The 22,758-nt window shown below is 35.4% G+C and overlaps 1 pseudogene; it reads right to left on the bottom strand.

Annotated features, from left to right (window-relative positions):
- Window positions 1–14,257: 14,257 nt before the first annotated feature.
- On the bottom strand, window positions 14,258–16,785 carry LOC100814058 (uncharacterized; annotated as a pseudogene).
- Window positions 16,786–22,758: the final 5,973 nt, after the last annotated feature.

The following is a 22,758-nucleotide window of genomic DNA, read 5'->3' as shown; positions in this document are numbered from 1 at the left end:
TTTACTTTAGATCATGCATAGAAGACATGTCCCTTGTACTTATCTGGCATATAGTATTAGTAAAGGTCTTGTTAATCAGTGTCCTTAGGATATTGATTAAAAAATTAAAAGGAGAAAGTATTTATTATGAAAATCATAAGAGAGCATAAAAAAATCATGAGCAGTGTAATTTTACACATCCCACACTATCTGTATTGGCATTCATAGGTTGTTTGAGTAATTAAGATGATATTGTGTTCAAATGCTGGAAAAACTAGTCTTGAGTTTAAAAGAGTACACTGGCTAGGAATTTAGCATGACAGTAAATAATAGATTCTTTATGAATCATCGGGGAATAACCCTGTAGAAGTTGATTCGTTATGCTAGACAATTCATCCTGGTCAATACGGAAAAAAAATATGTTATCTCCACATACTTATACACTAGTACACAACCTACATATTGAGCCCACAACCCCATACTTTCACTAGTATTATTTTCTAAATGGTCCACATGTTGTGCATACTTCACAAGTATTATTTTCTAAAAGGAAAAATAATATATACTTCAATAATTTCCAAAACAAATGTGTGCGCATGTGTGACTGGAATACATACAGAGAACAAAAATGTAAAAAATTGAACCAAAAGCAACCATTTAACTTCATATGTTCAATCATTATTAAAGACAGGATCAGGCATTCAATTTATTATCTCATAAAGTTCCACATCCTTGCTAATCAGAAGTTCATTGGTGATATTGTAGAAATTATTAGTAAATACCATGTTCATGTATCACATGATAAAATGCATTTAGCACTCGTGGACATTGACTTCATTAATAGCAGCCTAGGAAATAATCTCCAGTCTCCATTAAATCTATCAAGAGACTATATATATGGATGATATATATGCAGAACCTATGTGATATTGATATATTTTTTCTTTGTTTATGAAAAGATGAAAACTTTTGTCAAATTTTTTACTACTGCCACTAATGGAAAGAAGATATAGACTTTCACCAGCATCTATTTGATTTTTCTGCCCAATCCAGTCAACCTAATGTGTAAAAATCATTAAAATATGATAAATAAACGGGGATAAAGTTATATAAAAAAAACTACTTAAGCATAATGCAGAAACTGTAATAGTACATGTTCAGGATATGCATCATCACCATCACTACTTAGGCATAATGCAGAAACTGTAATAGTACTGGTGGGGTTTTTCTTGATTCGTTAGCCCGATGGTTCCCCTGTTTTCACTTCGTGCCTTGAATCACTCTCTGCTTGCCTTTTTTTGAGGTTCTGTATTCTTTACGATTTGTATTTCCAATTTGTAGGTACATTTTCTTTTGAGAATTATTGTTACCTTTTCTTATCACGTGCTAGTGTGCTACATTTATTTAATTTATTGCTTTCAGTCATTTGTGCCATGTGTGTTTGAGTGCCTTATTCTACCTTATCTCACAAACTTTGGCTTTACATTACAAGAATATTGTATTTTCCATCAGAAAATGTTGCTCTCTAGTCTCTATTCAATATAATTTTTGTAATTTATTAGTTCCATAAAAAAAATTTATGACAATTAATAAGGAATAACATAGGAAGGGAAATAAAGACTCCCAAGTACCCTACTCCTAACAAGGTTCAATTTTTATTTTTTATTTTTTTAAAACAAAAAGTACCTATTTTGGAATTTGAGTGTGTAGGAATTCCAGGACATTGTGGGGGATTCTAAAGAGGAAAATAGGATGTGAGAGTAGAATAAGAGAACCCCACATATAGTTGGTGAAATGGTGAGTTATGATAGTTAGTGGCCCTGTGCAGGAGGCAAAGTAGAATGGCCCTGTGTGCAAAAAACATCAAAGGTTAGTGGCTCTATGCCAGCCAATCTTCAACCGCATAAGGTCATGGTCCTAACTAGTCATTGGTGGGGGTTGCTATTACTCAAATGTAATGTAATAGGAGAGAGACCAGCAAGTTGGTAACTACTAATGAACTCAGAATGCTTCTTGATCAAATCCTTCAAGCGGCGCTCCTCAAGGTACTCAAGCTGATCTTCCTTGAGGTAGAGAGTGATCTTAGTACCCCTGCCAAGAACCTGACCAGTGTTATCCCTGGTGACAGTGAAAGAACTCCAGCTTTAGACTCCCAAACATACTTTTTTTTGCTCAGCAAAAATAGATATATTATATATTAGAAGTACCAGAGGTACTAAGGATACAAATGATTCCATATTGTGCAGCTGATTTCTAGTACATAACCAAACTACAAACTCGTGGAATTATTACAAAAATTCATTATCTGCCCTCCCACCTAATTCCTAAACGCTTCCTTGAGGTTAGAAGACCATTGATTGAAGTGAATTGCAAAGTCCTTGTCCATGGTTTTAAGCCATGTCCAAAGAGTTAAGATTACATCTTCCATCAATTTTCTTCCATCAAAAATGGCATTTTGGAATACTATTCTGTTTCTAAGCTTCCAAGTTGTCCATGTCATTGCAATCCACCAACACCTCCAACTTATAAGTTTCTTTCCGTCTGCAAATTCGGGCACATGCTGCAAGTAGTGATCCTTACGACTTTGGGGTACTGCTGTTGATAAGCCCATCCAAGGTAAAGACTCCCACCATATGGGTAGGATATTGCGGCAGTTAAAGAATAAGTGAGCAGCCTCCTCCTCTACCTCTCCACATAGTGGGCACATCAAGTCATTGACCACCACTTGTCGCCTTGTTAGATTCATCTTTGTCGGAAGTCTGTCCCTTATACATCTCCAAGCAAACACCTGTGCTTTAGCTGGAATTTTAAGCTTCCATAAGTCCACGAAGTCTGAATTCTGCTCAGCTGCCATATGTTCTCCCCATATCAAATCATAACCACTTTTTGTTGAATAATATCCACTTTGATTTATCTTCCAACTCCATTTGTCCTCCACATTTGGTTGTATCTGCTGGTGTGATAATTCCTCAATAAAATTATCTGCCATTTGTATTGTTCATCATCATTGTGTTTCGTTGTAACAATGGGCCCCTCCAAGAGGTTGCACATGTATAAATCAGTTGTATGGATTTAGCTTGAAGGGCTTTAAATTTGGGTATAAGGATTTTAGGCAAAGCCTTTAGTCATAGGTCATATTTTTTTAATTCCCATATGACCATTATTTATGAATTATGATCCACATATAAAGTCAGAACAAAGATCTCAGAGCGCACCACAAAATAGACAAATTTTCTTTTTTAGTTTGAGAAAAAACAAAGTCCCTGCTGATCCTGATTTCACCAAACAAATGCAAAGACCAAGTACAAGGGGAAATCTAATGACATTATAGTAAAGCTATTTGAATTGCCAAATGGTCCAAACAGCTGCAAACCAAACAATATACCAGATGTATGCTTTTTTCCTATAGCAATTAATCAAGCGCCCTTGACTTGGAGAAAATGACGTGTGGTATTGACATCCTTACGTGCCTCCATACCCCATGTTCTCCATAAATATCCAGAGTTTTCACATTCTAAGATCAAAATGACTTGTTTAGATGTTATTCGTTGTGGTTCAAGTAATAATAACGATGACATTTCTCTCTATGTTTTGTTTCACTTTGATTTTCTTTTTGGCATAAAACAAAGAGGGGAACGAGCAACAACTTGAAGGTTGTACATTCAGGAACTAAAGAATTCAAAATAGGTAGTAATAAGAGGGATTTGTTTTTGGGATTTTCTGAGCACCAAGAGCGGCTACGCAAGAAGCTTGCACTTGAGGATGGAAGGATATTTGTAGCTAATGAACAACTTTGTTAACTATTTGTCCTTCAGACTTTACTGTTTGTTTTTGCTAATATGCAAATCACAATAGTATAAGGCTATGGCGTAAAAACATTGTCTATATTTACTTCTAAGATTGTTAGGGGTAAAAAAGACCATGTCCATAAGCCATTGGCTTATACTATTTTATTTTACATATTAGCAAAAAGAAACAGTCAAATCTGAAGGTCAAATAGTTAAGAAAGTTGTTCATTAGCTGCAAATATCCTTCCCTCCTCAAGTGCAAGCTTCTTGTGTAGCCGCTCTTGGTGCTCAGAAAATCCCAAAAACAAATCCCTCTTATTACTACCTATTTTGAATTCTTTAGTTCCTGAATGTACAACCTTCAAATTGTTGCTCGTTCCCCTCTTTGTTTTCTCCAAAAAAAAATCAACATCAAACAAAACATGGAGAGAATTGTGATGGTTATTATTACTCGAACCAGAAGGAATAACAAACAAAGGAGAATCCGTCCTCAGTCCATGCACTAAAGTCTTACCTGGAAAAATCCATACTCTTGACAAGCATTGGCTAGGGATCGAAGGACTTGGGGCCTATTTGGACCAACCAATTCGGAAAAATTAATGATGGGTAATTGAAGATTTTGCTTCACAACATTTGAATCCTCCACACTACTCTTGGTGGGTCTTTCAGAAACAGGAAGTATGTACTTCTTAGGCACCGCATTAAGATGACCTTTCTTCTGACAAGTGTTTCACTCCTTTCTGATATTGACTTTCTGGGATATCATTGTTGCCCTTTTGCTCATTTAGTGCCATTGCAGGAGACATATAGGACCTGTTAATGTAAAGTAATTAGCATGTGGAAGTAAATTATATAAGAACATTCATATATATAACTAGACACAAAGGCAAATACTATATATGCTTAATTTTATGTAATTATATAACTAAGGCTTTTTTTCATTTCCTTAATTATATATATTTCTATGCATATGATCTTTTGTCTGTGTCTTTTGTGAGAGATCAAAATGTAATGTGCTCTTTAATTGGAAAAATTACAGAGATGGCCATAAATTGAGTTGCAAACGCTAACACTACCTTGGTTGAGAAAAAAGATAGTATCTTATGAGGGTTAGAAGGAGAGAAACTGAAAAATAAGCTTGAATGGGTTTTAATGTAAGAAATTTTTTGATGTATATATAGGGAAGGGAAGAAGAAAATGTGGGGCAGGGAAGAGTTGCATGTTTCGAAGAAACCGGGTTGAGAGTTATGAACTTGATGACTAATTCCATTCCATTCCAAGTTTAACAATACCGTTGACAAAAGTTCAGTGAGACCACGCAGGAGGACACTTAATTAATATTAATAAGACCCCATTCTGCTAATTGCTAGTCTCTTTCTTGGCTAGCACCTACTATAAGTTAAGAATATGAAGCTAGCTAGGTATACCAGCTACCCTCTCTTCTTCCATTTCAAAGATATCTCTGCATCAGCTACCCTCTCTTCTTCCATTTCAAAGATATCTCTGCATCGGTACCATATTTTGGCTGCTTTTCAACAAATATCAGATAGATGTACGTTCAAATTTCAATCAATCTTCATCTGGTTTCATTCGATGAATATATATCTCGCTCTATTTGATACTTTGGTATGATATTTAGCACGAAATTAACATGGAGCACAATCTGTATATGCATATATGATATGTGTTTAAAGATGAACAGATGTTGTGTTGGCTTCTCAAGAGGATGATGGATTAACTCTGATATCTTTTCTTAATTCTTGGTGTCGCAGATATACATCAGTCAGAGGTATTAGCTGCAGATATTAGCAGAATCATAAATCTCAAGGAAAAGCAGTTGAAGCATATCTATCCTTCTGCAAAGGTACAAAATCTCTTGACAAATATCTTGTTACTCCTGCCTTTAAATGTTAAGAGTGATTGTTTTGTCCTTATTCTTAAAGATAGAGTTAATGCAGCTATTAATTAATAATGTAATAGGAGCGTCTAATTAAGGTAGTTGAACATGTTGAGTAAATTATTATAAATCTTTTGTATTTATCTTTCATTTTTTAGGATCAAACAAAATTAATTAGGAGAAGAAAAAGAAAAAGAAAAGTGTAAAATTAATTAAGATCATGATCACTCTTGTTGTCACTGATAAGTTGACAATTCAACAACTTGATGATGCATTCCTAAATGGATTTCTTGTTGAAGAAGTTTATAGGGCTTAGGCACTGGGCTTTGAGACTGCTAGCAAACTGCTTGCATGCAAGCTACATAAGGCATTAGATGACCATGAAAGAGGCACACAGGGCGTGGTTTTAAAGGTTTACTACCTTCATATTTGGACTGCTTCCTGGGTATCATGCAATAGAACCCGAAAGAGTTGGAGCCCTTGGTTGAAACTTGAAATGGCCATTGGATAGGGTGAAATAAGAAAATAATATAATAGAAAAGAAAAGAAAAGAAGAAGTGGCAATTTATAGAACTACAAATATAGCGAATTTTGATTTTGATTCTTGTAAACAATTTTCTTTGTTTTTTCTATTCCTCTTAAATATGAAATCATTGTTTTTTTTTCTATGTTAAAATGAGTGAATTTCGGTTTTGATTTCTGTCAAATATTTTTTTTCATCCTTTAAAAACCCAGATTTTCTTTGTTCTGTGAGTGCATGCTAATTAAATTCGTATTTTTTTATCTACTAAATAAGTTAACAATTGACCTAAAATATACAAATGTGGGTTTGATTATTATATTACTTAATTTGGCTCTATGTAGAACACACATAAATATTTGTGATATTTTATAAGTATGATTTAGAAGACATGTACAAAAATATTGTTAGAAGCGGGTTAAATGTTTCATTTTTAATTGCTTTTTTCCCTTGTTTTCTTATTGATTTTTCATTTTTATTCCATAAAAGTTATTTTGAAGTTATAACTAAAGGCATGTGTATTGTTTGAAATGTAGAACATTTACTCAAACAAACTTTAAAAATAACTTTTATCCAAATATTATACTCATTAGTAGTTTACAAAGTATATACACTGTCTCTCTCCACTTCAAATATTAGCTTTTAAGGCATTACTGGAAATTCTCATGATCTGATTCAACAGTATATAACCAAACTAAGCTCCATATTTGCACTCAAATACTGGGATACTTTGGACTTCTTCTTGGGTATGGAAGTCATGTATCTCGAAAATGATTGTATTTTTCTATCTTAAGGAATATATATTAGAGACATTTTTGGACAAAGCTAATATGTCCTCAGCTAAAGGTACCTTCACCCCTAAGCCTAAAGGCTGCAAAGTGTAAACTCTAACAATTTCGACCTGATTTGAAGAAAAAGCCTCACCTCTATAGGTCCATCATTGGTGAAACTACCTAGTGTGAACAAAATATGTCAATTTCTCTCTCGACTACTAGGTCATTGGAAAGTGGTCAAATGTATTCTGTAGTGTATCTGCTAGGAACCCTTCAGCATGGGCTACTTAAGCGGTTGTTTCAAGTCCCATGGTTTCTAGGTGGACAAATAAACAGCCTTTGTTGCTTGGTCAAACGTAGGGCTGAAAATTGAAATATGGCCAACACTACATTAGAAATTCTTGGATACAGTCTCTTCTGCATGAACTTGACCTTCCTATTACAACCCCCCCGATTTGTTTATCGTGACAATCTTAGCATAGTCTCCTTGACTTGTATCCTGTCATTGAGATCTAAGCAAATGGAGTTGAATCTCCTTTTTTTTAATTCGCTCAATGAACTCATGCTCGCAAAGTGAATTGTTCGTTCTACCAAGAGAAGATTTTGCAATTTCCTGTAATTCGCTAAGTGAGCGCTGCTTGCCAAGTGAGTTGGCCTTTATGCAGAAATGACAAAACAAATACTCTCATCCTAGGGGAATACTAACCAAGGGCTTTGTGTTGGCAGTTGAAGCTTCACCTATCTTTGTCTTTCTTCATCTTCCACCTTAGTTCTTCATTTTTGCTTGCAATTTCACATTTTATATGTCTTTGATGACAATAAGAGGCTAGAAAATCCTTGATGGAGATGCACTAAACACTCTTTATTGTAATTATTCCTAGTGTCTATTTAGTGTTATTTTGTTTTATTGTCATTGTCTTCTTTCCTATATTATTGTCTTATTTATGGTTTAATCACTCATGCATGTGCTATAGTGTGATTGTCATTGAAAAATGCTATACTACTAACTAAAAACTGAATGAAGGCTTCTAATGGACTCATATCTAGATGGAATGATGTTTGTTAGCTCCGTTTTTAATCCTTTCTTTGATCCAAATCACTTGGTTTAACTTACTAAGGAATTAGGAATAAGTTAAGTGACTAGCCTTTCACTAGGATATATTTGTGAGTTAGAGTTACATTTAACTTAGTATTGAAGGGTGAAAAATCATTAGTATTGTATCCGAAATTAGTTTAGTAAAGCCAATCACCCAACATCTTTCAAAAATCTGCATTAAACTCAGCTTTGCACACAAACTGTTTGCTTGTTTGCCTCTCAGAAATTTACTTTGTTTTAGTCATTTACAATATTGTTTGCTTTAAATTTCTACAGTCTTATACAAAAAATCAAATTATCCTTTGCCTAGAAATTGGTTTACACAAATGGATTGATACAAACATAACCTTTGTGGATACAATCCGTATACACATTTTCAAAAATTAGACTGAATTGGTACACTTATCAAATGGCGTACGTAACATTTTACTTGATTGAAATTATAACCCTAGGCTTTTCTATCTGCTAGTCTCTTTAATGGTGAACTTCTTGCTCTTCGGATTCTATTTCTTCTGAGTAATTGAACATCCTTTTTCCAAACCGTGAATTAAAATCCAAATTGTTCAGTTTATTGTAAAATTGAATCATTTTGGAATTACATTTAATCTTTGGGTATGATATTCAGACTTAGATTCATTGTAACTATTGTATATTAGTAAACATGTTTTATCAATAAAACTCAATTAACCCTAAACCTTAAATTTGATATGTTATTATATATTAACTTCTACAGCAAAACCTCTTAGAGTTAAATATTTAATTTGTATCGATAATTATAATATTTCCGTGCAATGCTGTATTAACAAGTTTAATTTGCATGCCTTATTAGCATCAAAATGCTTTTGTATAAATATCTAATAAGATTTGAGCACTTTATTGTATTATCCAATTAATTAATTGGCTTAAATCTAGTTCTATTTCCTATAGTTTTTTATAGCACAATTTTAATCTATTAGAATTTTTTCTTACACATTTAATTCTTACATTTTTAAAATTTAATAATTTTGATTTATTTTTAGTTTTTCGTTAATCTTTAATAAAAATTATTAATGGGACATTGATATATAGATAACATGTCAGTCCAACAAACATATTAACAAACCACAACACTACCAATATCATATCAACACATTATCAATGCTACATTATCAAACTGTCATGTACAACATGAGTTCCACATCAACACAAGCTTGGCAGGCCAATAATTTTCATTTAAAAAGTTGACAGTAGGTAAACTGCTAAATTCTAAAAATATTATTGAAGACCAAATGTGCATTAATTTAAAAAAATGTAGGATCAAAAGTGAAGAAGAAATGTCCCAGATAAAATTGTGACAAAGCCACAAACCTCGGTAGCAATTTCAGATACATCTTGTGTGTCCCATTCCTGTAGCAGATAAATAATGCAAATAATGACTTGCAATCCATTTGCAAACTTCCGACAAAGATATTATTTAAGACTGATAATAATACAAATGAGTCTAACAAGACAATAGCAATAATGATAATTGATCAATTGACAATTGTAGATGTTAATCATGCCATGTAATATACTGTGAGAATTAAATGTCATTTTTGTCATACATGTGGTTCATTGACAAAAGTTAAATTCTTTTTTAGGCTGAATCAGGCACCAAAGAATCACATTGGGAAGAAGTTGTTTAATTATTTGCAGGTTTGTTTATTTTTTCTACTAATTTAAATTTATTATAATAGTTTACTAAATGATTTATACACATGTACCCTGTTAGAAATAATTATTGTGAGTTGATGCAAGTAGAACCTCTTGTCCATTCTTTAGACGCCGAAATTGACCATGGATTCTTTAGTCCGTTCCTTTGACTAGTCTCACTTCTTTCTCTATTAAAACTTAGAAAACTTTTGTGCTTCATATACATGATTAAGTGAAATCAAAATATTAGTTTTAACAATCAAAATTATTGGATATCTCAGAAGTCTTTCGTGTTTCATATAACTTTTGTTTAATGCCAAAAGTCTTTGGGAGGGACAAAGATGTTAAACTTGAAATCCTCTTCATCCCACTTGCTACTCCTCTTTCTCTTCACCTTGGTGACCATTGCAAGTGAAGCAGCAGCTCCTATATACAGCGCACATGCCTGCACAGATGATGGACCATTTTACCAACCCAACACAACATACCAAACCAAGTTGAAGCTCCTCCTCTCTTCCCTCGTCTCCAACGCCACCCTCCACCAGGGCTTCTTCATCACCAACATCTCCAATGTCTCCAAACTGTCAAAACAGTTATTGCACCACTTTCGTCATTAAATTTCATTGGTTTCGTTTCTGCAGTTTGTATTCACTTTTAGGTTGCATAATTGCTAAAAGAACCTTTTATGTTGTCTTTCATGAGTTTCACAACCTCCAAATCATATCACCCTCCAAATCATATCACCCTCCAACTAACTGCAATTGCTGCTGTGTTTTTTACTACAGTGTTTTGTACGAAAGGTGCAGTGCTGCTGTGTTTTCTACTGCAATTGGTGCTGTCACCTTCTCATGCATGTGAAGTAACTCCTAAGCCACTAAGGTTTCACATAGAAGGTGTAACATGGATCGAAGTTGGATGAACGCATCACGTATAACTGAAGAGTACGAGAATGGTGTTGAAGAGTTCTTGCAGTTTGCTCAAAGTAATGCACAACCTATGTGGGGAAAATATTTTTGTCCATGTGTCAAGTGTGGAAATGGGAGGCGCCAAACTGTTGATGACATAAGAACACATCTTATTTGTGAAGGAATTATTCATAGCTACACCAAGTGGATATGGCATGGGGAATCCCTCGATACAACTTACATGTCACAGGCTGAGGACGCTATTGCAGACATTGCAAATCCTATAGAAGAAATGATTCGTGATCTTAGGCAAGAGGGGTTTGAATAGGCACATGCACCCTTGAATGACAACATAGAAATTGATTCAAAAATGCCTTTGTATTCCGGCTGCACATCTTTCACAAAGTTGTCTGCTGTGTTAGCTCTGGTTAACTTGAAGGCTCGATTTGGGTGGAGTGACAAGAGTTTTAGTGAGTTGCTGATGTTGTTGAAAAACATTCTTCTTGCTGATAACGTCTTGCCAAAGAATCACTACGACGCAAAGAAGATTTTATGTCCAGTTGGGATGCAGTACGAAAAAATCCATGCATATTGTAATGACTGCATTTTGTACATAGATGAATTTGTTGAACTAGATTACTGCCCTGTGTGTGGGGTTTCAAGGTACAGACCGACCAACGGAGATTCTAGTGTACTAGTATCTGCCGCCAACCGCCGTCCAACAAAGGTGTGTTGGTATCTCCCAATAATACCAAGGTTTAAGCTGTTGTTTGCTAATGGGGAAGATGCACAAAACCTTATATGGCATGCAAATACCAGAAAATCAGATGGATTGCTGCGACATCCTGCAGATAGTCCGCAATGGAAGGCAATTGATCGTCTATATCCTGACTTTGGGGCCGAGCCTAGAAATTTAAGGCTTGGTCTTGCAACAGACGGAATGAACCCATTTGGAACCTTAAGTACTAACCATAGCTCGTGGCCCGTTTTGCTGTTCATTTATAATCTCCCTCTGTGGTTGTGCATGAAGCGAAAGTATGTTATACTAAGTATGATGATAGTTGGTCCAAGACAAAGGATGGTTTCAAAGGACATCACGCATGTCCTATATGTGAGCAGAATACAAGTTTCCGCCAACTTAAACATGGAAACAAGATTGTCTATACTAGGCATCGAATATTTCTCAAACAGTATCATCCGTATCGACGATTGAAAAAGGCATTCGATGGAAGTCAAGAACATGAAACTGCGCCAAATCCATTAACTAGCGATGAAGTATATGAGCGGGTCAAGGATGTCGTAAATATGTTCGGCAAGTCCCAAAAAAAAACCATCATCCAATTCATACATGTGGAAAAAGAAGTCTATTTTCTTTGATCTTCCGTACTGGTCTGATCATCATGTTAGGCATTGTATAGACGTCATGCATGTGGAGAAAAATGTTTGGGATTCTTTAATTGGGACCCTCCTAAACATTAAATGCAAGACAAAGGATGGTTTCAAGTGTCGTCAAGACTTGGTTGACATGGGTATACGTCAGGTGTTGCATCCTATCTCAAAAGGTCGACGGACATATCTACCCCAGCCTGTTACACAATGTCAACAGCTGAAAAGAGAAGTTTTTGTGAATGCTTGCGTACTATGAAAGTCCCACAAGGATACTCTTCAAACATCAAGAGTCTTGTGTCTGTGAATGAGCTTAAGTTGGTTGGCTTGAAATTGCATGATTGTCATGTGTTAATGCAACAACTTTTGCCTGTTGCAATCCGCGGAACATTGCCTGAGAAGGTCTGTGTTGCAATCAGTCGCTTGTGTTTCATTTTTAATGCTATATGTGTGAAGGTTATTCACCCTAAACAGTTGGATGCTTTGGAAGATGAGGTTGTCGTTGTCCTTTGCCAAATGGAGATGTTTTTCCCTCCTTCATTTTTTGACATAATGGTACACTTAGTTGTTCATCTGGTAAGGGAAATAAGGTCTTGTGGTCCTGTGTTTTTTAGATGGATGTATCCAGTTGAGCGGTACATGAAGGTCTTAAAGGGTTATACGAAGAATCGACATCGACCAGAGGCCTCAATAGTGGAAAGATACGTTGCTGAAGAATGCATTGAGTTTGCCTCACAGTACATTGACTCATTGAAACCTGTCGGTGTTCCTGCATCCTGGCATGACCAGCCAAAAGCAGGCAAGGGTACTCGTGGATACAATGTTATGACAATGAACATGTTAGAGATACTCACCCCAAAATGAACATGATGAGGGTATTGCAAGAGCACAACAAAACTTTCATAAATTGGTTTAGACAAACTATATTTGCTGATAAAAGTGTTTCCAGAAGACTGACATTGTTAGCCATTGGCCCAAATCTGAATGTCCCTACATGGAAGGGGTATGACATTAACAATTATTCATTCTACACAAAGTCCCAAGATGATAAAAGTTCCGTACAAAATAGTGGGGTATGTGTTGATGCTGATTCGGATCACTTTTGCAGTACATCGGACAACAACCACATTCGAGCATCCATGTCTTACTTTGGTGTCATTCAAGAAATTTGGGAGGTTGATTATACTGCACTTAGAGTGCCTGTTTTTAAGTGTCAGTGGGTCAACGGGACAACCGGTGTGTTTCAAGATCCATTGGGATTTACTTTGGTAGACCTTAGTAAGGTGGCATATATGGACGAACCTTTCATTATGGCAGAACAAGCCAGACAAGTTTTCTATGTACAAGATCCATGTAATTCAAGTTTGTGTGTGGTTCTGCAAGGAAGACCAAGTGGAATGAATTACCATAATGATGAGTCAACCCTTGACATTGGTCAAATGTTTGGTTTTTCAAAACAATTGCCTTCAATGAATGAAGCTGATGAAGTGGATGATGGACATGCAAATCGTGTAGATCATGATGAAGGTCTATGGGAAAACATTCCTACAGGCTGAGTGCGAAAGTAATGCTTTGTTTAATGTGTAAATATAATGATTATTTTACTATTACGCATTTTCTTTGTTTAATGTGTAAATCTAATCAGTAATATTAATTGTGTATTTTATTTACAGGATCATGGCCGCAGATCCGATGTCTCCTCCGCAGTCCGATGGTCAATTAGAGGCCACTTCGAAGAGGAGTAGAACAACCACACGGCTGAGAACGTTGACATTAAGATCCGTGGATCAGCCCAGACCGGCAGTTTATGTGGATCCCGCTACCGGGAGAGCATCGGGACCGATGCGTGAAAAGTTCCACAGCTACCAAGGCGTAGTGGCGCGAGAAAAGGTTCCCATTATCCACAATAATTGGAAAGACGTACCTGAAACGCTAAAGGAGATAGTGTGGAATGACATTCTAGTAAGTCCTTCATACCAATTACTATATTTGAATTAAGAATCAATTTTTCTGTTAAAAACATAATTGAGGATAACAAATACTTGTCCTTTATAATGTCTACATGTGTTTGCTGCCTTTTACAACAAATACTTGTCCTTTATTTGAATAGTTAATCACTATCCTAGACTCCTATATTTGTACAGAACGGCACAAGGGCAGTTTTTATTTGAAACATGAATATTACTTAGTTAGATGAGGCTATCAAGGTAAATAAATATTAATTAGTCAACAACTGCACCTTTTACTTCTTCCTCCTGCAATACAGGTCCAGAAAAAACAATTAGTATTAAGAGAGTGGACAGAGTGTCGGTCTCTCGAATATCCAGGAAGATAATTTTTTTATACTCAAAAACAGTTCTATTAAGTGCTATATATGTTATATATCTAGCTTTGAATACAATATGAAGAGTTCATTTCCGAGAAATTCTATCCATCAAGATGTATGGTCCTTGAGAACCCTACATTTTAAGCCTAGGTTTCATATGATTCTTCTATTCTTTGCTAATTGAGCTCCCAATTAGATTTGTTATCTTAGACAAGCACAATTTCACAACCCTAGGATATTTACACTTGCACTAGCCTAATGGCCAAGGAAACCTAAAGTTAATATTCATTCAAAATTTCTGTTTGGAGACAGCCTAGATCAAAATTCTGCATAATAAGTGTAAAGGAACAAAGATCTTGTATCACTCATAAGTCACACCACTAAAATACAAATTCAAGCAAGAGGATGCAAACATTTACATGCCAAACAATGATCTTTTTTTAGCAAACAGAATTACATTTAACCTGAATACATCATACCTGTGAGGGATGTACATAAGGCACCTCCAAACAACCTGGCCACCCAAAGAAAAACATATTACGTAGAATTTGGCCCTAATCCCAATTTATCAGCAAGTTCTTCTATATCTAATGTCAGGCTCTTCAGTGTTTGAATTGGATCAGGATCACTTTCCCCATACCCGGGTCTATCAAAAGATACAATGTAGACCCCTAATTTCTCAGCAACATCTTGCAAATTAGCATTACAAATTAAGATAACACAAAGTTCAAAGATATAGAACAATTACAGGTGATAGTGTTTTGGCAACATAGGCATCATGCCTGCAAGCATCAAAACCATGGACAAAGATGATTTTATGCTTGGCTACATCTTTTGGGACACCATGCTCTTTGTATGATAAATTCCTTCCATCTCTTAGTTTGATTCTGGGTGCTGTTATAGTGGACCCATTAGGAGATCCACATATCTTTGAAGCAGGAGGTTGAATAGCTTGATAACCCCATGCTACAAACCCCATGAGCAACACTGCCAGCACTGTTCCAAAAATTCCTAAGAGAATGCAAAGTTAAATTTAAAAAAATAAAAACAAATTATTTCAATAAGAATAAGAATATCAATTATTCAATTTAGTACTGTCTTGGGTAACAAACTAAACTAGTGTGAACAAAATGAAAGGTGAGGAAGTCCCATCAAGACAAGTGAATATCATTGATAAATCAGAAACAAAAGGGTTGTGGCAGAGGAATATGCCAAATGCAGTGCACATGCACATTTCACAAATACATGCTTAAAAATAAAATTCAAAATCCATTAATTTAAAATGATAACTTAAAAAATGAAAATTGAGAATGAACGACTGTAAACTTGTATGATATTTGAATCATGAAAACCACTTCAGAACCTTATTATACTTTCCAAACCTTCAAAAACAACAATCTCTTTTCAAACTAGGTGGAAGTGGCTGCCTGGATCAAACCACTTATTGTTCTTAAAATTTAAATTTTAAATATTAGTTCTTAAAATTAAGAAATTGTTATTAGTTCAAGGAATGGTGTAACTTGTAAGGGGGTTATATATTTAAAATTGGAAAAACATTTTGTATTTCAAGGAATGGTGTAATTTAATCTGCGTATACTTTTTTTAATTGTTAATATCAACTCTAGACTTTTGGTTTGTGACTTTGTTTTTTCATCTTTTTAATAAATAGTTGTCCCCCTGTAAAAGTGTGTACTATTTGGAGCTTATTGGTCATACACAGTTACATAACATGTTCTTTATCATACAAAATTCTGATTTCTTGCAGTAAAAGTATGCAGACAGTGCAGTGTTTTGAACAATAAAATAAAGTACAACTGCATGGAACCAACATGATTAATAAATAATCTTAAGTATGTAATTAGGATTTGATTTTATGTTCATACATATGAAAAAAAGTAAGTTAGAAAAAATAAGTTTCTCAATCAGTACTTTGAGAAATTAATTTTTGATTAGTGATCAAGGAATAATGAGATACCCAAAGTTCAACAAAAAAGTAAAACTGCATGAATTTGAATTTGCTAAGATGCGTGTTAGGTAATTGGATTAACTTTGTTGCTTATGATGATCTTACTCGATTCTACTCGATTCAAGCAGAATTAATTAGGATACATGTATAGTCTTTAAAAAAATAGTGGACATTTTACTCTTCTTTGGGTTTCAATTAATTTACTTTGGTTCAGGTGCCAGAATGTGTAGTGGATAAGAGGTCAAGTGCATATAACAAAGGAAGGGTGTTTATCCATGGGGCTAGTCAGAGCACTTATTGTTATTTTAATCTTTAAACCTGAGACATTGGATTTTATTCCTCCACCACCCACTGCTATTGTGTAAAGTGCTACAAATAGCAAAGCCAATTGTTTTCCACTGGCCTGAATGCATTCATGGTGTTCTTTTCCGACACTGTTGCATACAGGAGGCCTCATGCCAGTACTGGTAGTAGCCATAGTTAACAAACACACCCCCTGGTCCAAGAGACAAGTGACAAGAAAACTAGTAATATGTTACAGTAAATAGTGTATGTACTTATTACATGTTATCCAATTACAACCACTTTCTCAGTTCTCGATTCTAAAGTAACACTGCCAGAAATTTGAATAAATTGATTGTATTACGCCACAAAATAATGTACACATTATATTTCTCTGCTTTAGACTGCTCTTTTTTTTTCTTTTGTGTACTAAAACAAGAAGAAAGGCCAAAACTTAACAAAGAAAAGGAAAAAAGGAAATTCCAAAAACAGAAACAAATCTTTCTCAACTGCAGCCACCATCTTCTTTCCTTGATCTCATTTATTATCCATCAAACTCCAATACTTAGGAAATAACACAGCCAGTTGGATTCTCTTCCACAGTTCTGCTATAGTAATAAGGGTATTGCAGATGTCTAGTCTGATAATAATTGGCTTCAACTACCTTCAGAAGTTCAGCATATTCCTCCTAATTGGCTTCACCTTTACACATTTTCACATTGTGCAATAACTTGCAGATCAATGTGATTCACTACTTGCTGATTTGTAGTATTGTATAATGATATACATTTGGCTGCTTTTTGTTATTATTTTAGCTAATGTATGTATGCAGGCAAAGTTTGATATCGCAGAAGCTGCAAAGGTGAAGACGAAGGTTATGTCAACAGTTGCGACGAGATGGCGCCAATTTAAGTCCACCTTGACTACAAAATTTTTGTTTGCTAAGAGTGAAGGCCAACAAACACAGGATGTTGTCACAAAATATGGACTAGATCCTGAAGCTTGGAAACAATTTGAAGAAACCCGGCTCACACCAAACTGGGAGGTTAGTTTAATCTGTCAATCGTAACTTGAAATGAAAATTTGTACAACTTCTTCATTATTTTGATTTCAAAAAACTTGATGGCAATTATGTGTGTCACATTACAGGGTATTAGGAAACGAGCACAATCAATTCAAAAACACAACGACTGCCCTCACGTACTTTCACGTGGGGGATATGATTTGCTTGAGAAGAAATTGTTAGACGAGAAAACAAAAAGGATACAAGAGGAAGCATTGTTGAGTGATAATCCAAAAAGTCTTAATGACCCCCCATCTCCAATTAAAAGACATGTTAAGTGGAAGGTTGCTCGGACCAGGCCTGTTGGCAGTATGACATCTGAGTCGACACAGGAAATAGCAGATAAAATAGTAAGTTCAGCCATGAATTTGCAGTGTTCATATGTTTAACTATTTTGTAATGACAATTACGGCACGTTGTGTTTTTGTGTGTCACTTGTTTTGTGTAGGACTCCTTAGAAGAGCAGGTTACGCAAGGTTCCTTTGTACCCCATGGTCGGCAAGACATACTGAACACTGCCATTGGGCGACCTGACCATGGGGGTCGCGTTCGTGCAGCGGGCTCAGGTGTCACTATTACTCAGTACTACGGAAGGGCATCAAGGACATGCAGCAACTCGTCCACATCCATCAGCCAACAACAATTAGATGAAGTTGTTGCAAGGCTTAGGGAAGACATGACTGGTCAGATTAGGGAAGAATTGAGGACTCAAATTAAGGAAGAATTGAGGGCTTAGCTAGAAGAGGAAAATAAAAAGAGCTTGGAAATAATGACCATGGCACTGAAAGAGGCTATTAAGAAAGAGTTTTCACATAAAAGATCCCCAGAGGCACCCCAAATTCAGCCGAACATACAACAATTAGGTGCGCGTGTCAGCACTAAGGAAAGTAATGTTGTTACCAATGTCCAGGCTTCACAAGAACATCATGCTGATGCCATACCATTGATGGGACTATATGTGCAACATAAGGATGGTACACTAAGGTTGGTGGCCATGGGGAAAATAATGGAAGGGGATTCAATCATACACACAGTGGCATATGCAGATGATGTTGTCAGGGTAAGTGTAGAAGCAGTTATCAATCCTGAGGCTGAGGTCCCCTATGCCACCTCAGAAATACAATATGTGAAGCAGGCCGTCGATACATTTGTAGCTTGGCCCACACACCTTGTGAAAGCTGTATTAGATGAGGTAAGATGTTTGATTTGACATACCTAAAGTAAAACATTCATAGATTACACTACAAATACTCACCCACTTTCATTAACCATGTAGGATCCAGAAAGTATTCCGCACAACGAGGATGCACATGTGCCAAAGCCGGCAAATATGGACGCAGATGATCCGTTGCATGGCTTGATAAAGTACAATTTCGATATTTACGACAAGCCAGTTGAAATCAACTTTGATGGGAGCTGCTTTGGAATTGTAGATGCACCTACATCGATATTCATAACATATTCAGATGTTAGTGAAATAATAGCAGGAGACAAAAGTCTTAACATATCTGTCATACAATTATGGTTAATGTAAGTGAAATCCTTCATTTATTTGTTCCTCATTCAATCTATATCATAATCCAGTACAATACTTTCAAATCACGTGAATAGGTATATGCATGAGTGGAGTCAGATATTCAGTCAAGGTTCCATGTATGCATTCCTTGAGCCACAGTCGTTGGTTTGTTCAAAGGATACACGCAGCGAATGCCAACAATATCTAGAAAGATGGCTTAAGGAATCTGACCGAGAGGTGTACATTGGACCTTACTTCCATCAGTAAGTGTTGTTTAACAAACATACTTCAAATGATGTTTGGGTGTATACGTATCTAATGAGCATGACATGCAGGGCACATTGGCAGCTCGTACTTTTGTGTCCTAGGCAACATGTTGTGGTTTGGTTGTGTTCATTGCATAGGAAACCTGATATGCATATCAAAGCTACAATTAATAGGTTCTCTCAAACCATATAACTTTTTACAAGCCTTCTTTAATGGTCATCATTGAACATGTTGTTCTATATGCGTTGATGTGCTTTTTTAAAACTAGTGTAATGACAAAATTGAAGACAACCTTGTCTCCTGGAACTAAGCCAGTTGCACCTAAGTGGATTGAAGTTAAGGTAAGTCATCTATGTACCATGCATTATTGTTGTCTAGTTAAGTCATGTAATTATGTAATGTATACGATATTCAATTTTTTTCCATATGTAGAGTCACGTTCAAACCGGATGTTATGAATATGGATATTACATAATGCATTGGATGTGGAACATCATAACCAGCGACATAAAGAGTGACTGGTCCATGGTATGCATAAACTTCAGTGCAATTGGAACTGAATTTTTATATTTGCAGTACTAACTTTAAAATATGAATACTTGCAGTGGTTTGCTGATGAGACACCGTTGGACATCGACAACATCACCATAATTCGAAAGAAATGGGCCACATTTTTTTAAAAGACAGCAATAACTAAAAATGGCTAATGATGGCTTCGGAGTATTCTTTTTTCCTGTATTTGAGACAATAGTTTTGTTATTTTAGACAACGGCTATTTTTTTTTTTTTTAGTTATATGCTACTAATACAGTGACCATTCACAATTCCTATAATGGTGATGCGGCCAAACGTCGTGCTTTTCTGTTCTTAGTATTACCTACTGAATTTGATATAATTGTAGTAATATATTGTCATTACCCCCTTCTACTGCATTGCATCTGCGTTGATTCCGCTCCTAAAGTTCACTAGCAGCAAAATGACTAGCAGCACAAGCATTGAAGAGGTGTGTTTCCTCCTTGTTTGTGGATTGATGAACTATAAGTTAATACATTATACTCAAATGTTCTACTTCTAAAATTTGATCAGCTAGGCTTACATGAACTGTTGAATTGATCAGCTAGGCATACATTATATGAACTGTTAGTGTCACTTTTTCAGTCTAATAATATTTTGGTTTATAGTATCATTTTTATGAAGCTATCTGTTTTATATGGTATTGGTATAGAGATTGCAGGGATGCCAAGGGAAGGCGACCAGGGGATGAAAATTATGATTAAAGAGAGTTCTTGAGGAGTTTGTCAGATGCTTAGGTAATTACTGCTAAAGCAGTTGGGTGACATTCCAATTGTCACGGCTTCTACAATTTTTATATGTAATTAATGACCCAAATTTATTAAACAGAACATCTTCTGTTCAAAGTAAAATGGAGACAAATATATACACCAATTTAGATAGTTTTATCAAGGCCTTAGCTTCAAACTTTGTTTCTGTCATCATATACAAAACAGTATCTTTGTTCGAAGTAATATGGCATATGGATCACGCAATGCACATAGTTAAGGCTGTTCCTCAGGGAACGGGCTAGAGTTTGACATTTTACTTTGGGACAGAAAATGAATGAGCAGTGAGCACTTTGATTTCTTGAGTTTCACTCATTAGATTAATCTAAGGGTCACCGATTCATTGTTATTGTTGAAAAGGACTAGAAGTTCCAATTAAAAACCATGGAAAATTTTCAGAGACAAAAAAGGGTGAGAACATAAAAAATGGGAATGTTTAGTTCAAGTTACAATACTTTTGATTATGGGGTTCTACTTGCCTTTCTTCTGTTATCACATTTCTCTTTTCAACTTGGATTGTTTACTAATTTTTACTTTTGAGGATTGTTAGGAAAACAATTACTGATACACTATTTTTTATTGATTAAACTTATTGAAAACTTGGAAATCAGAAGATTCATTAAATCAGAAGAGTTGACCCTTAGATTTTTATGTTTACTCTATGTGCGTGTTGCAGGTCCCATTGCATTTAATCATGAGGAATATAATGGGAGCCTTCCCACTTTGATCTTGAGGCCACAATCATGGACAAAGGTAAGTGCATGCATCCATAGTCTTGTTGCCTAGAATAGATATATATTTTAGCTTTTATTGTATTTGTTTCATCAGATCCTTTTGGATATATATATATATATATATATATATATATATATATATATATATATATATTTGAATTTACTAAAGGTCTTGTTTGAATAAATTTTTCCATACACCTTTTATAGGAGAAAAAAACAAGAAAGTATATCAAATAAGCTTTTTCCATGAACTAACATTAATTTCTTGTTATCTGTTATTGATCTAATATTAGGTGTTTTTGATCTTGTTATATGTTATTTATTTGTATTTAATTTCTTTTTATAAGCGTATAATGGTTGATGAAGATGCACAGGTGCTGAAAATTTCCTAATTTGATTATGCTTTCTGCTTGAATGGTTTTAACCCAAATTTTGTTCACAGGGTAAATAGTTCAACGACGGTCAATAACACACCCGTCGTTATTGACCTAACATTTCTACGACGTGCCTTTCAACTGCCGACGTTAACGTTTCCCAAAACAACAACGGGTGTCATATACACCGACGTTGAAATGCTTAACAACAACAATGGGTGTCATAGACACCGACGTTGAAATGCTCAACAACAACGACGGGTGTCATATACACCGACGTTGAAATGCTCCAAAACAACGACGGGTTTACGATAATGTGCGTCGTTGATTTGATGTATATGACAACTGTTGTTGACTGCACACTGACGTTGTCTTCTCACATTACAAAGACGGTTGTAGGGTGACCGTCGTAGTTGTTGTCGACATACAACGTCACCTGGAACAAAGACGGTGGTGGGCCCGACGTAGAAACCTTATTTTAACCGATGTAGAAGCTCCATTTTGTAGTAGTGCCTTTTTCAACAATCATCGATCAACATCATCTACACAAGAGGTTGAATATGCTCTCTTATTCAAAGGAAAAAGACATCTGTCCAAGACAATAAGGAGGAAGTATATCGAAGTGAAACACTATAAATTGCTATAGATGTGGAAGGATGGGCCTTTTATGAAGAAACCGCAGAACTAAATTATCTGAAGCAATGTAGAAATGAAGAGTCACTCGAGTCGTTTAGGTGGGATTAATGTTTCACTATTGAGTATAAGAGGGTCGAACAGAAGGAGAGTAAATTACATAAATTACATAGTTTTTAGTAATTTTCTTATGTTTTATTGAGTTGTTGTAGGTTTTTATTAATAATGTATGTTGGAGGAGCC

The sequence above is a fragment of the Glycine max genome, chromosome 1, assembly GCF_000004515.6.
Source record: "Glycine max cultivar Williams 82 chromosome 1, Glycine_max_v4.0, whole genome shotgun sequence".
Taxonomy (NCBI): Eukaryota; Viridiplantae; Streptophyta; class Magnoliopsida; order Fabales; family Fabaceae; genus Glycine; species Glycine max.
This window is presented reverse-complemented; position numbering and strand designations above follow the sequence as displayed.